This window comes from Mesoplodon mirus (genome assembly GCF_964341445.2).
Source record: "Mesoplodon mirus genome assembly, contig: HAP1_SCAFFOLD_883, whole genome shotgun sequence".
NCBI classification, from domain to species: Eukaryota; Metazoa; Chordata; class Mammalia; order Artiodactyla; family Ziphiidae; genus Mesoplodon; species Mesoplodon mirus.
Genome location: NW_028295157.1, coordinates 177619 through 193094, shown reverse-complemented (window position 1 = coordinate 193094; position 15476 = coordinate 177619). Strand labels below are relative to the sequence as shown.

Here is a 15476-nt window from a genome sequence, read left to right as displayed (position 1 = left end):
AGGGTTGACTGAAGCAATCATCAGGAATTTTCATCCCTTAAATTAGTGTTTTCCACCAGAGGCACATCGTTCATTTCAGATAATATAACTTTTAAGTTCAGGATACAACTGGACAAAAGAAAAGAAAAAAAAAGTAACCAACACAACATTTGCAGTAATAACACAGTAACAGCTATCATCCTTCCCTGAGGAATTCAGCCTACTTTATGGACACAGTTTAGTACAAACTCATAAGAAAGCTAACAAAGCCCAAAACCACTTCACAAGAGTGTAGAGAGGTAAAGGTCAAAACTTATTACTGCCAGGCCCAGCAGACAATGGCACCTACCGGAAAGAGCACAGGACGGGAAAACCTGGAAGACTGTGTTCCAGTTTCGGTTATTCCTGTAAGCATTGGTATGATCTGAGTGAACTCAGCCTGCCCTGCTTTTTCCATTTATAAAAACCTACATCATCCTCTCATTAGAATGAAATGCCACATCTGAAAAGTTGCAGATCTCTTTAGGAAAGAACCAAAACTCATGTTTCTAACCAAAATGGAATAATTCAGTCAATGGAGACATAATAAAAATCTGCCATAAAGCAACTGTTTACTTGAAATCTATCTTTTGTGATGTATTTATATGGGTAAGGAGTGTAAGGATATCATAAGTAGAGTTACCAATTCTTCCAGAAATCAAGGTCATTGAGTTCAGATTCCAACTTTGACCTTGACCCAGGCTTACAGAGATGTAACATGTGCCAATACCTCATATCCACCATACATGGGAGAAACAAGGTATGCAGACAGATCTTCTTCTAAGTATCCCATATGTAGTGGTTTTAATACAGGGTTTCAGATTCGTTGCCATTCTTCACATCCAGACGTGGGCATTTCCCCTTGAATTTGGGCAGGCTTTCCATGGCTTCAAACAGTAGAGCAGGGGTCAGTAAATTATGGCTGGTGGGCCAAATCTAGGCCTCTACTGGCTTTTATAAATGAAGCTTGATTGGAACACAGCCATGTTCCTTAGTATACGTATTGTTTGTGTCTGTTTTCACATCACAGCAGCGGAGCTAAGTAGTTGCAAAAGAGACTGTATGGCGTGTAAAGCCTAAAATATTGACCGTCTGACACTTTAGGGAAAAAGGTCTCCAACGCCTGCAATAGTATAAAGTGATGCTATGTAACATCTAAGACTAGGTCATCAAAGGTCATGCAGCTTTTGCATGATTCTCCTGGAATGCTTCAACCCTGAACGCTCATTCTTGGGATACTCTATCTTGAATCCTAACTACCACGTTATGAGAAGTCCAAGCCACATGGGCAGCCATCTATAGGCACTCCAGGCAACAGTCCTTGTTGGGCCCAGTCTTCAAGTCATCCCATCTCAAGGGCCAGACATGTGAATTAAAATTATCTAGATGATTGCAGCCCCAGCCATTTGAATCCTCCTGAGCTGAGGTTTCAGACATCAGTCACAGAGTAGAGACAAGCCATCTCCTCTGCGTACTGTTTGAATTGCTGACCCACAGAATCTGGGCACATATTAAAATTTTTGTTTATTTCACCACTAAGTTTGGACTTCTTTATTATGTAGCAATAGATAACTACAGCACTGTGTCTGTACACAGGAGATCTACATTTCACAGAGCACATACTTTTATTTATTTATTTATTTTTTGCTTTAAAACAAATTTAATCAGTTATACATATACATATGTTCCCATATCCCCTCCCTTTTGCGTCTCCCTCCCTCCCTCCCTATCCCACCCCTCCAGGCAGTCACAAAGCACCGAGCTGATCTCCCTGGAGCACATACTTTTAGATGTGAATGTTGACTGCTCAATTTCTAAGAAGAACGTATACACACATATAGGTACAAAATAGTTATGTATATGTAAATATTAGACCTATATAAACTAATCTATATTATCCATAAAATGAGGGGCCCTTGATAATGGCTAACATTTCTTTTCAGTATTTATTGTGTTCCAAGAACTGATAAATTCTTGCATTGTATGAATTTTCTCTTTTAACCCTCATAGCAACTCGCTGAGAGAAGTAATGTTATCTCTATATTATAGATGAGAAAACTGAGGCAGAAACAGATAACATGCTCAAGAGTACTCAACAAGTAAATTTTAGAGTCAAGATTGGAACCCAAGTTCTCAAGGTTTAGATCCCTTACTCTTAGTCACCAAGCTATATACTGAGTAAGGAGATGAAAGCTGAAGCCATTACCTCATGCTCAAGAAGTTAGACAGAAACTTAGCAGGCATGGTTGAAAGAAAACAGGACTTGGAGTCGTAAGTCCAGAGCCTGAGTTATGAAATGAATTCTCCTCTCATCTAGATATAGGTTTGTTTTTAGAAAATGAAAAAGATCACTGCATATTTTGATGGTTAATTTCTGTACTTAATGATTACAAAAGAATGGAATTTTACCAGGGAGCTATTTTGCAATGACATAACTTATTGACTCAAAATCAAACCTTTATTATAAATTCTTGATTCAAAAGCAAATCTTTATTAAGTCTCCGTTGCATCAGAAGTCTTTCCCATTCTTCATTTCTTTTAAAACCCTTTCCTGTCTACTCCTGGCCAAAGCTTGAAGCCTAATTTAGCATTTGGAAATAAAATAATGAAATAGTCATAACACAGCAATTCCAATGCCTACTGAAATGGAAGCTCTAAATAATTTTTCAGATAATTTAGGAAATTAAAAATATTTACATCATAGATGCAAAGAGAGAAGTTACTTGTGTAATAAAATAAATGGTGAGACAAAAAGTTTCTGGTCAAGTAGATTTGTTTAAATATGAACACTAATTTGAGCTCTATCCCGGTGCTAAAACCCAGTGACAGGTTGCATACAGTTTCTAAAGGGATAGTTCAGTGCATTGGGTCAAATTCATGCCCTAAAATGTGGTATTATTAGTAGTACTAGAAGACAGAGTGTGACTGTCTTCTTTGGGACATAGATAAAGACCCCAAGTTAGACAATATCAAGGACAAGTTATGTAGAATAAGATATTATCCCAGTCTTTGGAACATGTCATCCAGGATTGAACAAGAGGTAGATTTATTATGAAGTACATGAAGCCAGAGACAGTAAGCAATGAGTGGTAGTTGGTTAAAATAGACAGGTTTTAGAAGTAGAGGCAGGGATGTAGAAAACAAACTTAGGGTTACCAGGGGATTGTGGTGGGGAGGCTAAATTGGGAGATTGGGGCTGAAATATACACACTGCTATACATAAAATAGATAACTAATAAGAACCTGCTCTTCTTATTAGCACAGGGAACTCCACTCAATACTCTGTAATGGGCTATTTGGAAATGACTCTAAAAAAAAATAAAAGTGGATATATGTATATGTATAACAGATTCACTTTGCTGTACACGTGAAATTAACACAACACTGTAAATCAACTATATTCCAATAAAATTATTTTAAAAAATAGGTTTTAAGAACCATAGTCAGGGAGCAGTGTGGATTGGAAAGACCTGGCAAGAAATATTTCTGTATCCTCAGACAATGCTCCCCAAGCTGGCTATTGCAAGGGTGAGCATTTAAGAGATCTTTGACCTAAGGAGGACATGAGATTAACAATCAACCCCAATGTGCATGAATTATTCTCCTCTGTGTTATCAGAAATCAGATGGCATCCTAGAGCAAGGGTGAGCAGATCTTTTCTGTAAAGGGTCAGATAGTAAATATTTTGGATTTTGTGTACCATACCTCTCCGTTGCAACTGCCTATCTGCTGCTGTAGCACAGAAACAGCCATGCACCATACGTTAATGAATGGGTGTGGCTGTGTTCAAGCAAAACTTTATGTATAAAACCAGGAGTCAAGCGAGATCTGATCAGTGGGCCAGAGTTTGCGGACCCCAGTTCTGGGTCAGTGTTCACAGCTGAATGAGTCATGAGGCCTTAAGCTCCAGTTCTCATTGTACTACTTTCTACCTGGGTGAACTTGAGTTCATCCTTCTATTTATATGGGCCACTATATTAGTCAAGCTTCTCCAGAAAAACAGAACCAACAGCATGTGTATACAATGTGCCCATATATATTGATAGATCTAGATCTAGATATCAATATTGATACCTAGATCAATATCCATATCTATATAAAGATAGAGAAAGAGAGAGAGAGATTTTAAACAATTGGTTCACACAATAATAGAGGCTTGGTCAATTCAAAATCTGCAGGTTAGGCTGTCTAGAGACTCTAGGAAGAGTTGCAGTTCAATTTCTGTAAGTCTTCTGGCAGAATTCCTTTTTGCGACAGGGAGGTCAGTCTTTGTTTTATTAAGAGTTTCAACTGATTGGATGAGGCACACCCATACTATGGAGGATAATCTGCTTTACTCAAAGTCCAACACCAATTTAAATATGAATTTCATCCAAAAACACCATCACAGAGACTACCCTGGTGGCACAGTGGTTAAGAATCCGCCTGCAAATGCAGGGGACACAGGTTTGAGCCCTGGTCTGGGAAAATCCCATGTGCCGTGGAGCAAATAAGCCCGTGCACCACAGCTACTGAGCCCGTGCACCTAGAGCCCATGCTCTGCAACAAGAGAAGCCACCGCAATGAGAAGCCTGCACACCACAACAAAGAGTAGCCCTCGCTTGCTGCAAATAGAGAAAGCCCACGTGTGACAACGAAGACCCCACGCAGCCAAAAATATCAATCAATCAATCAATCAATAAATACAAATTGTAAAAAACACGAAAACACCATCACAGAAATATCCAGAATAATATCTGACCAAATAACTGGGCATGGTGGCCCAGACAAATTGACATAGAAAATTAACCACCTAAGCCATAGTTTTGTCATCTTTTACTGAGAAATTTGACTTATCTGAACTATTTTGATAACTGGAAGATACCGTCTAGAGGTAACACCCTCAGGTTTTTACATGGTAGGCAGCAGAGGGAAAGAGCCCATTTGTCCAGTCAGATGACACCTAAAGGATAAAATTCTGTCTTCTCTTTCCAACCCACAAGGATGAATGCCAAAAATACATCACTTATATCTGCTTTAGCTAACATAGGATAGGTCTGGAACAGACCTATGCTCCCAGTAAGCCTCATGAAATGCTGTTTCATGAAGGGGAGACTTTACTTGCTAAGATTAGAAGCAAAAGAGGGTGGTGGATGAAACACTGCCCAAGGATATAAGTTCATGCAAGGAAGCAGGAGAGAGAATGGGTATCCGAAGATGTGTGCTCTAAGCCAACACTAATTCCACAGCATCAGGTTATAATTCAGGGAGCACAAGTGCTGGGGTTTTTTTCCCCCTCTTTTTTCCCCCAAAGAGGGACAAATCAAGCATACTGACAAAGGAAGAGCATTAGTTACCACAGATAAATTCCTTTTTAGAGGTGATCTCGCAAATAATTTGGCTCAGTGTAGACTATGATTTGGTTCCAAAAACCATAAGCTAGAGCATTTCATTCCAGGTCCCTCCTCAAATATCCATGATAGGTAGAAATTTGGCATCAGTAGTTCTTGAAATCTCCCCAGGTGATTATAATATGCAACCAGGGCTGAGAATCTGGAGATGTAGAGAGAATTTAAATTCAACTTTAGTTAAACAGTAAAACAAGCTCTGACTCTACTGGCTGGAGCTAGAAAAGGATATGCATTTACTGGGATGAGAAGATAAAGAAAACCAGGGAGTAAATCAAATGCTTTACACCTGTGCTTAGCTAATTGTTACTCAGATAATTCAGACAATCTTACAGCACCTGAACCCTGAAATTCCTTAGTTCTGTTTAAAAAAAGTAACTCTTCAAGTAACTGAACTCTGAGAATCATGTAAATCATAAAGAAAAAGAAGAAATCTTATTTTTTGAATTAGTTGATTTCATGTATACTGTTTCACTTTCATGATGTTAACTAGTTTAGCTTTCTTTCCATTTTATGTTTGAGGAAAGTAAGGCTTTAAAAATCTCAGTAATTTTCTCAAGGTCACTTGTTAAGGGTGTGGTAGGGAGCATAATGGCTCCTAAAAATGCCCTCACCCTAATCCCTAGAACCTATTAATATGTTCCCTTACATGGTGAAGAGGACTTTGCAGATATGACTGAAGTTATAGACCTTGAGATAGAAAGATTATCCTGGATTACCTCATGGAACAAATCTAATTGCATGAGTCCTTAAAAGTAGAAAACCATTCCCAACTGTAGAAAGAGAAAGAGAGATGTCCTAATAGAAGCAGAATCAGAGAGATTCAACATTTTGGGCTTTGTAGGTGGAGAAAGGGGACTCTGAGTCAAGGACTACAAGTGACTGCTGGAAGCGGATAAAGTCCAGGGAACAGAAACACCCCTAAGAGCCTCCAGAAAAGAATGTAGCTCTGCCAACACTTTCTTTTTCTTTTTTAACCATCTATATTGGAGTATAACTGATTTACAATGGTGTGTTAGTTTCTGCTTCATAACAGTGAATCAGCTATACGTATACATATATCCCCATATCTCCTCCCTCTTGCATCTCCCTACCACCCTCCATTCCCGATCGCACCCCTGTAGGTGGACACAAAGCACAGAGCTGATCTCCCTGTGCTTTGCGGCTGCTTCCCACTAGCTATCTATTTTACATTTGGTAGTGTATATATGTCCATGCCACTCTCTCACTTCATCCCAGATTACCCTTCCCCCTCCCTGTGTCCACAAGTCCACTCTCTATGGCTGCGTCTTTATTCCTGCCCTGCCCCCTAGGTTCTTCATAACCATTTTTTCTTTTTTTTAGATTCCATATATATGTGCTAGCATATGGTATTTGTTTTTCTCTTTCTGACTTACTTCACTCTGTATGACAGTCTCTAGGTCAATCCACCTCACTACAAATAACTCAATTTCATTTCTTTTTATGGCTAAGTAATATTCCATTGTATATATGTGCCACATCTTTATCCATTCATCTGTAGATCCTGCCAACACTTTTACTTTACTCAATTGAGACCAATGTCAGACTTGTAAGGTAATAAATCTACATTGTTTTGAGTCACTATATTTGTGGTCATTTGTATGGAAGCAATAAAAAACTATTACAGGGGTCCTACAGGAGCCAGGCTATATATTTATACTTAAGTATTTCTGAAATGAATTTAACCTTGTGATTGACAGCAGCTTCCAAGGGATCCCACCACACACCTGAGGCAAAAGCAGCCTAATACAAAGCAGTGACAGCAGCAGGTCACTGCCCCACACTTGGGGTAGAGGGGGACTTGATCTACTGTAGCAGCAGCATAGCCTGAATGGGAACCCATCCTCCTGTGGCACTAGTCCCATCAACATTAGTCTAATCTGCTAGCACCTGCTGCGCCAACAGGCCCAACATATACAAACCCTCCAACTCAGCAGCATTAAGTGAGCCAGACTCAGTGTTTCCTGAAACTCATATTCAATGGCACTGGAAAGCCCAGATATCACCTAATGTTATGAAAACATTAAAAAAAAAACAATAACAGAAGACTGGGAACTTCAGAAAGAAAAGGGGAACAATGGAATGGGTGAAAACAAATGGGGTATATATAAGAGACTATCATTAGCCTCATGAGTTTCTTAAATACTATCTGATGGTCAAAGCAAATATTATGACACCATCTGATGTGGTTCTCAATGTAGAGAAAGGAAATACTACAGAAAATCATACTTTAAAACTGGGGAATATTAAGAGACTAAATGGAAGTAAAATTTTGGAACTTCACTTGAAGTAATAAAACACTGATTCCAGTAGGCTATGGTAAGTTACATATGTATACTGTGATGCCAAAACCAACCACTAAGAAAACTATACAAACAGTATACACAAATGATTATAAATAAAGTAAATTAAAATGGACTTATTAAAAAATGTTTAAGTAACCCACCAGGCAAAATAAGAGAAACACAGGATTGAGAAACTAAGGTAAAAGACAAAACAAAAAATATAATGGTAGACCTAATCTTTAACATAGCAATAATTACATTAACTGTAAATGATCTAAATAACCAAGTCAAAGACAGAGATTGGAAGAGTAGATTAAAAATTCACAAGCATGATCCAACTATATACTGTCTATAAGAAGTTTACTTTAAACATCATGATATAGGTAGTTCAAAGTAAAAGGAAGATAATGATATATCATGTGAATGTTAATCAGAAAAAGTAGGAATGGCTATATTAATATCAGATAAAGTCGACTTCAGAGCAAAGGAAATTATTAGGGGCAAACAGGGTCATTACATAAAGATAACAGGAATAATCCACCCAGATGACCTAATGATACTAAATGTGTGTGCACCAAACAACAGAACTTCAAAATACATGAAGCAAACTCTGAAAAAAGTAGTAAAAGGAGAAAATTTTAAATCCACAATTATTATTTGAGACTTCAGCACAGCAATTTATAGAACTACCAGAGAGAAAAATCAGCAAGAATATGGAAGAAATGAAAACATCATCAATCAATAGGATATAACTGACATTTAAAGAACACACTCAGTAACAGCAGAATACATATTCAAGTGTCCATGGAATATTCACTCATATACTATATACTGGGCAATAAAAAGAACCTTAGCAGATTTAAATTGTAATGTGCCTAAGTGTTGGATGCTAAGACTCAGAGGATTTCTTATTTCTTTCATTTATATATTCATAAAAAATTAGCAGATTTAAAAGAATTAAAATCATAGAGTATGTTCTCTAGCCATAATGGAATCAGACTAGAAATCAATAACAGAAAGACAACAGGAAAATCTTCAATCATGTGAAAACTAAACATCACAATTCCAAATAACTCATGGGTAAAAAAGACAGCACCAAGGAAATATTTTTTAATGCATAGAATAAAAGAAAATGGAGATATAACAGATCAAAGTTTGCAGAATGAAGTGAAAGCAATGCTGAAAGGGAAGTTTATAGCACTAAATTGGGAAAGAAAGTAGTTCAAAGCAATAATCTAATTTTCTATATTACAACAGTAAAAAAGGAAGAGGAAAAAAAACACTAAACAAGCAGAAAGAAGGAAATAATAAAGATGAAATAGAAATCCATGAAACTGAAAACAGGAAAATAGGGGGGAAAATCAATGAAACAAAAGGCTGGTTCTTGGAAATAAACAATCGAATCAATAAAGATCTAGCAAGACTGATAAAGATAAAAAGATGGATGGCACAAATCACAGATATCAGAAATGCAACCAGGGATACCATGACATATCCTGCAGGTTAATGAGGAACAAGTTGTTATGAGCAAGTCTACACTATAAATTCAAAAATGTAGGTGAAATGGGCCAATGCTTCTACACTCAAAACTACCAAAACTCAGCCAAGATGAAATAGATAATCTCAATTTTCCTGTAACCATTAGAAACACTGATTTTTCATTTAAAAACTCCCAAAAGGAATATTCAGGCTTAGATATTTCACTTTTACCCAAGACATAAAGAATTAACACCAATTTTACATGATTTGATAAGAAAGAGAAGTAGAAGGAACAGTTCCTAATTAAATTTATGAAGCCAGTATTACCTTGATACCAAAACTGGACAGGGATAGTATAGAAAGAAGAAAACTACAGACCAACATTTTTTATGAAATTGGCTGTAAAAATCCTCTGCCAAATATTAGCAAATTAAATCCAGAAATATACAAAAAGAATAATATACCATGACCAAGTGGCATTTATTCTAGTTATGCAAAGTTGGTTAAATATTTGAAAATCAGACAATGTTATCCACCATAACCAATAGATTAAAGGGAAAAGTCATGTGATCCTATCCAATAATGCAGAGAAAGCACTTGACAAAATCCAATCTTATTCATGATTTTAAAAAAAGAAGGAAAAAGAACTCCAAGCAAACTAGGAATAGAAAAGGAACATACTGAAACTCATAAAGATGATCTACAAACAACCTATACCGACATTATATTTAACTGTGAAAGACTGAATGCATTCTCTGTAAGATCAGAAACAAGGCACGGATATCTGCTCTCACCACTTTTATTAAATATATTACTGGAGGTTCTAGTAAGAAAATAAAGCAAAAATAAATAAATACATACATTTAAAAGTTAAATTTTTAAAAAGTTCATTTAAAAGATAAAAGGACTATTCCTACTATGTTGAATAGGAAGGAATATATCCTACTGAATGTTGAAGAGTAATATATCCTATTATATTGCCTAAGGAAAAGTAAAACTGTCTGTGTCTGAAGATGAGATGATAATCTAAATGGAGAAAATACCAAGGAATCCACAAAAAGCTTGAGAAATAATATTAGTTTGTAAATGTTTTAGAGTACAAGATCAACACAATTTTATCACATTATATATTAATAACAAATGTGTAGAAGCTTAAATTAAAATATGTGATGCCATTTACAACTGACCTAAATAAGTACTTAAATACAAGCCCAAGAAGACATTTATAGGACCTCTATACTGAAAATTACAAAATGCTGATGAAGAAAAATTTTAAAGTCCCAAACAAATAGGGAGACATACCTTGTTCATGGATTAGAGAACACAACATAATAAAGATGTCAATTCTCCCCAATTTAAGAGGCTTAACACAATTACTCTTAAAATGCCCTCAAGGTTTTTGCGGATATAGACAAGGTTTTTCTAAGATTTATATGGTAAGAAGAGGCTGAAGGATAGCTAAAACAATTTGTAAAGGAAGATTAAAATGGGAGGAATTAATCCACCCAATTTCAAAACTTTGCAGTAATTTTGGAGGGTAGATACATAGATCAGTGGAATGGAATAGAGAACCCAGAAATAGACTGACATAAATACATTTAACCTGATTTTGACAGCAGTGCAAAAGCTATCAAGGAAGAATAGACATTTCAAAAAATGGTACTGAAACAGTTGGTCATCCCTCGACAAAAACAAAAAATGAACCTTAACCTAAACCTCCACACCTTACACAAAAATTAAATCAAAGTGGATCATAATCTTAAATGTAAAAGCAGGACATTTTTAGAAAAAGAAATAGGAGAAAATCTTTGGCATCTAGAACTAGGTGAATAATTCTTAGACTTGACACCGAAAGTATGATCAATAAAAGCAAAAACTGATAAATTGGATCTCATCAAAATGAGTTAAAAATGCTTCATAGAAGATCCTTTTAAGTGGATGAAAACTCAAATTACACAGTGGGAAAACATATTTGAAAATCCCATATGAGACAGATGACTTGTATCTATAATATACAAAGAACGCTCCAAACAACTTAAAAAAATCCAACTAGAAAATAGGCAGAAGACAGGAACAGACATTTCATGGAAGAGCATATACACATGGCAAAGAAGCCCATGAAAAGATGCTCAACATCATTAGCATTAGGGAAATGCAAATTAAGACCATAATGAGATATCAGAGAATAACTAAAATTATAGTGACAACATCAAATGCCGGCGAGTACGTAGAAAAGTTATATCACGTCACTGGTGGGAAAATAAAATGGTTTAGCCACTCTGAGAAACAGCTTGACAGTCTCTTTTAATCCTAAAAGTAGATTCACCCTACAACGCAGTACTTGTACTCTTGAGCATTTATCCAAAAGAAACAAAAACTTAATTAAGTTCCCACAGAAACTTACACATAAATGTTCATAGCAGTTTTATTTATAATAGCCCAAAACTGGCAACTACCCAAATGTCTTTCAATGGATGAATGTTGAAACAAATTGTGATAAAATCTTATGATAGAATACTACGGAGCAACAATAAGGAACAAATTATTAATATATGCAAAAATTAAAATGAACTTCAAGGGAATGATGCCGAAGAAAAAGTTTTTAGAAGCCAATCTCCGAAGATTAAGTAATTCATGATTATGTTTACATATTATTCTTAAAATAACAAAACTGAAAAAAAAATAACAAAACTGTGGAGATGGAGAACAGATTAGAAGTTGCCAAGGGTTAGAGATGGGGGTAGAAGGTACAGTGGGGAAACTTTGTGAGGTTTTTGTGGTCCCAGTACAAATAATACAGCACTCTTGGTTTTAATCCCTAAAGATTTTTAAAAACAATTCCTAATAAGAGTTGTCCAGATATTTAGCAATGGCAGCAGATTACAGGTATAGCTCCCCAACATGACAACTTCAAAAGAGATTGTACTAATTCAATGCATATGTTAATTTTAAAAAGGCCAGTCACAGTACTTAAATGGTATATATCTTAACGATATTATTCTAAGTATCTAGCTATACCAGATGGACTAGCAGGATTTTCTGTACATTCAATCTTATTTAAGACAGTAAATCTTATAATAAGAGAGTTAAAAAAAGAAAAAGAAAAAACAACACACCTCAACTACAGTTGGATATTCTCATAGGAAGATGAGGTGAAAAAAGTAGCAGTGGTTCAAAAGCTTAAGCAGTGGCACCTAAATTTGGCTGCATATTAGAATCATCTGAAGCACTTTTTAAAAACCCTCACACTGACTGTTGGTCATCCTAGACCAATAAAATAACTTTAAATCTCCTCAGACGATGCCAGTGTCTAGCCAGAACTGAGAACCAGCAGACTAAGCAGAAGGGGATGTTTCTACAAAGATTTCTTAACAATAAGTCCTTTCACCCAATCAGATTTACCTTCCCACAAAGGGGTAAAGAAGGCTAGATGTTGTCCATACTTGCTTAGCTTTAATTAGCACTTGTGACTTGCCCAAATCCTAGATCATGTTTCCCCTAAATTTCATGTTATTCCCTAATTTTTTCAAATCCAGGGCTAAGGGGTTTGCCAGGATGAGATTTTAAGTGTTCACACAAGGGAAGTCCCTGGCAAACCAGGACAGCGGTCACTCTACATTGAATTGTAAAGCATCCTAAATAACCCTGCCACTGCTCCCAGATACTAGTCTGTGCCAACCAGTGGAGAAAAGGCATTCTCCATTACTACCACGGCAAATGCTGCTGTACTTGCCTTGGCTACTCCCTATCTTTTCCAGGCGTCACTCCCCTTCACCTGCTGGTGGACGCTTTGGCCAGCTGACAATGCAGGTATTTTCAAACTTTAAGGTGAATAAAAATCATATGGAGGGCCTGTTATAACAGAGATCACTGAGCCCCTCTAGAGTTGCTGATTCCATAGGGCTGGGATAGGGCCCTAAAACTTGAATATCTGACACATTATCAGGGGACGCTGGTAAAGCTGGTCAGGTTGTTACCGAATGCAGGTTCATGTGTCTGAAGCACAGTGAGGCCAAACAAACCTAAAGGTTGTTCATGACATTTTTTTTTTAAATTCCGTATATATGTGTTAGCATACGGTATTTGTCTTTCTCTTTCTGACTTACTTCACTCTGTATGACAGACTCTAGGTCTATCCACCTCATTACAAATAGCTCAGTTTCATTTCTTTTTAGGAATAAAGACACAGACCTACTTGAGAATGGACTTGAGGATATGGGGAGGGGGAAGGGTAAGCTGTGACAAAGCGAAAGAGAGGCATGGACATATATACACTACCAAACGTAAGGTAGATAGATAGTGGGAAGCAGCCGCAGAGCACAGGGAGATCAGCTCGGTGCTTTGTGACCGCCTGGAGGGGTGGGATGGGGAGGGTGGGAGGGAGGGAGATGCATGAGGGAAGGGATGTGGGAACAGATGTATATGTATGACTGATTCACTTTGTTATAAAGCAGAAACTAATAAAAAAAATAAAATAAAATAAAATAAAATTAAAAAAAAAAAAAAACCTAAAGGTTGGAGTCTGGAGAAGAGAAAGGCTTATTGCAGGATCGAGCAAGGAGAGGGGTGGTCCGTGTTCCAAAACCCCTGAAATCTCCAAAGGATTTCAGCAAAGCATTTTTAAAGGCCAGGTGAGGGAGGGACATCCCAGGGCATGTGATCAGCTCGTGCACAATCCTCTGATTGGCTGATGTTGAGGCCACAAGGCAGGTAACATTATCCATCCTTAGGTGCCAGAAGGTCTGGGGGCTATGTGCTCATGATCATCAAGGAGTTCATTTCTTCCATTGGGTGGTGGTTTTTAGCATCTGAAAACTCAAGAAATATGCCTGAGATACTATTATCTGAGTACTTCAGAGAGAAACTACAATAGAGGATATGGTGGATGGGTCTGTCCTAGGAAGGCCCCATAGGGTACTGCTTGGTTACAAGGTGACCATACTTTGAGAACCACTGCTCTAGTGGCTTGGAATGTTAAGAAAGTAATGGAAGAATCCCTTCCCAGATCTAGATTCTAGTATCACCAGCTATTTTGGTGGGAGGAAGGGTAAGTTTTGTCCTTGCTTGGACTTCTTGTTCATTTATATCGAAGCCTATTTGAGGCAGTGCGTTCGGCAGTCCTGCAGATCTGTCTTTTGCTTCAACAGTGTTTGGAATGAACAGACCCAGGGACGCTCCTTGCTCCAGCCCCCGACCACCCTCCAACCTTTCTTCCTTTCGCAACCTTTGGAATCAGACACTCAGCTATCCTCAGCCTCCAGGACAGGCCAACACCATTTTTTGAGCTTAGCTCTTTATCACTGATCAACCACGAGTTCCCAGGTTCGTCAGAGTTATTCCACCGAGGTGGAGGCCGCCGTCCACCGCCTGTTCAACATGCATCTGTGGACACTTACCTCTCTCTGAGTATCTATTTCGACAGCAACAATGGGACTCTGGACAGTATGGGCCACATTTTTCGCCAACTGGCTGAGGAGAAGTGTGAGGGCGCCCAGCGCCTCTTGAAAATGCAAAACCAGTGCTGCGGCCGCGCCCTCTTCCAGGAGGCGCAGAAGCCTTCTCAGGATGAGTGGGGTAAAACCCAGGATGCTGTGGAAGCCGCCATTCTTAGGGAGAAGAATCTGAACCAGGCACTATCGGATCTGCGCGCCCTGGGTCCTGCCCGTGCAGACTCCCAGCTCTGTGACTTCCTGGAGAGCCGCTTCCTGGAGGAGCAGGTGAAACTCATCCAGAAGATGGGCGACCACCTGACCAACCTCCGCAGGCTGGCTGGTCCGCAGGCTGTGCTGGGCGAGTATCTCTTTGAAAGGCTCACCCTCGAGCCAAACAGGAGTCTCTGAAGTCCAGCCGCGTCTGAGGAGACCCTCTGGCGTCAGAGCTTCTGCCTGAAGCCCCGCTCTGCAGCCACTAGGCAGCTTTGTAACCGCCCTGGAGCCCTCTCCCAAGCCTTGGACCAAATGGAAACAATAACGCTTTTTTTTTTTTTTTTTTTGCGGTACGCGGGCCTCTCACTGCTGTGGCCTCTCCCGTTGTGGAGCACAGGCTCCAGACGTGCAGGCTCAGCGGCCACGGCTCACGGGCCCAGTCACCCCGCGGCACGTGGGATCTTCCCAGACCGGGGCACGAACCCGTGTCCCCTGCCTTGGCAAGCGGACTCTCAACCACTGCACCACCAGGGAAGCCCCAATAACGCTTTTTGCAGAAGGAAAAAAAAGCCTATTTGAAATACAAACAGAATAAAGCGAAAAAAAAGAAATATATACATATATTCACGTTCTTTTAACAT

At 38.4% G+C, this 15476-nt stretch overlaps 1 pseudogene across 1 annotated transcript; it reads left to right on the top strand.

Annotated features, from left to right (window-relative positions):
* Positions 1 to 317: 317 nt before the first annotated feature.
* On the top strand, positions 318 to 15201 carry LOC309797683 (ferritin light chain-like; annotated as a pseudogene). The gene is made up of 2 exons: positions 318 to 386; positions 14513 to 15201. The product of its transcript is annotated as a ferritin light chain-like (transcript).
* Positions 15202 to 15476: the final 275 nt, after the last annotated feature.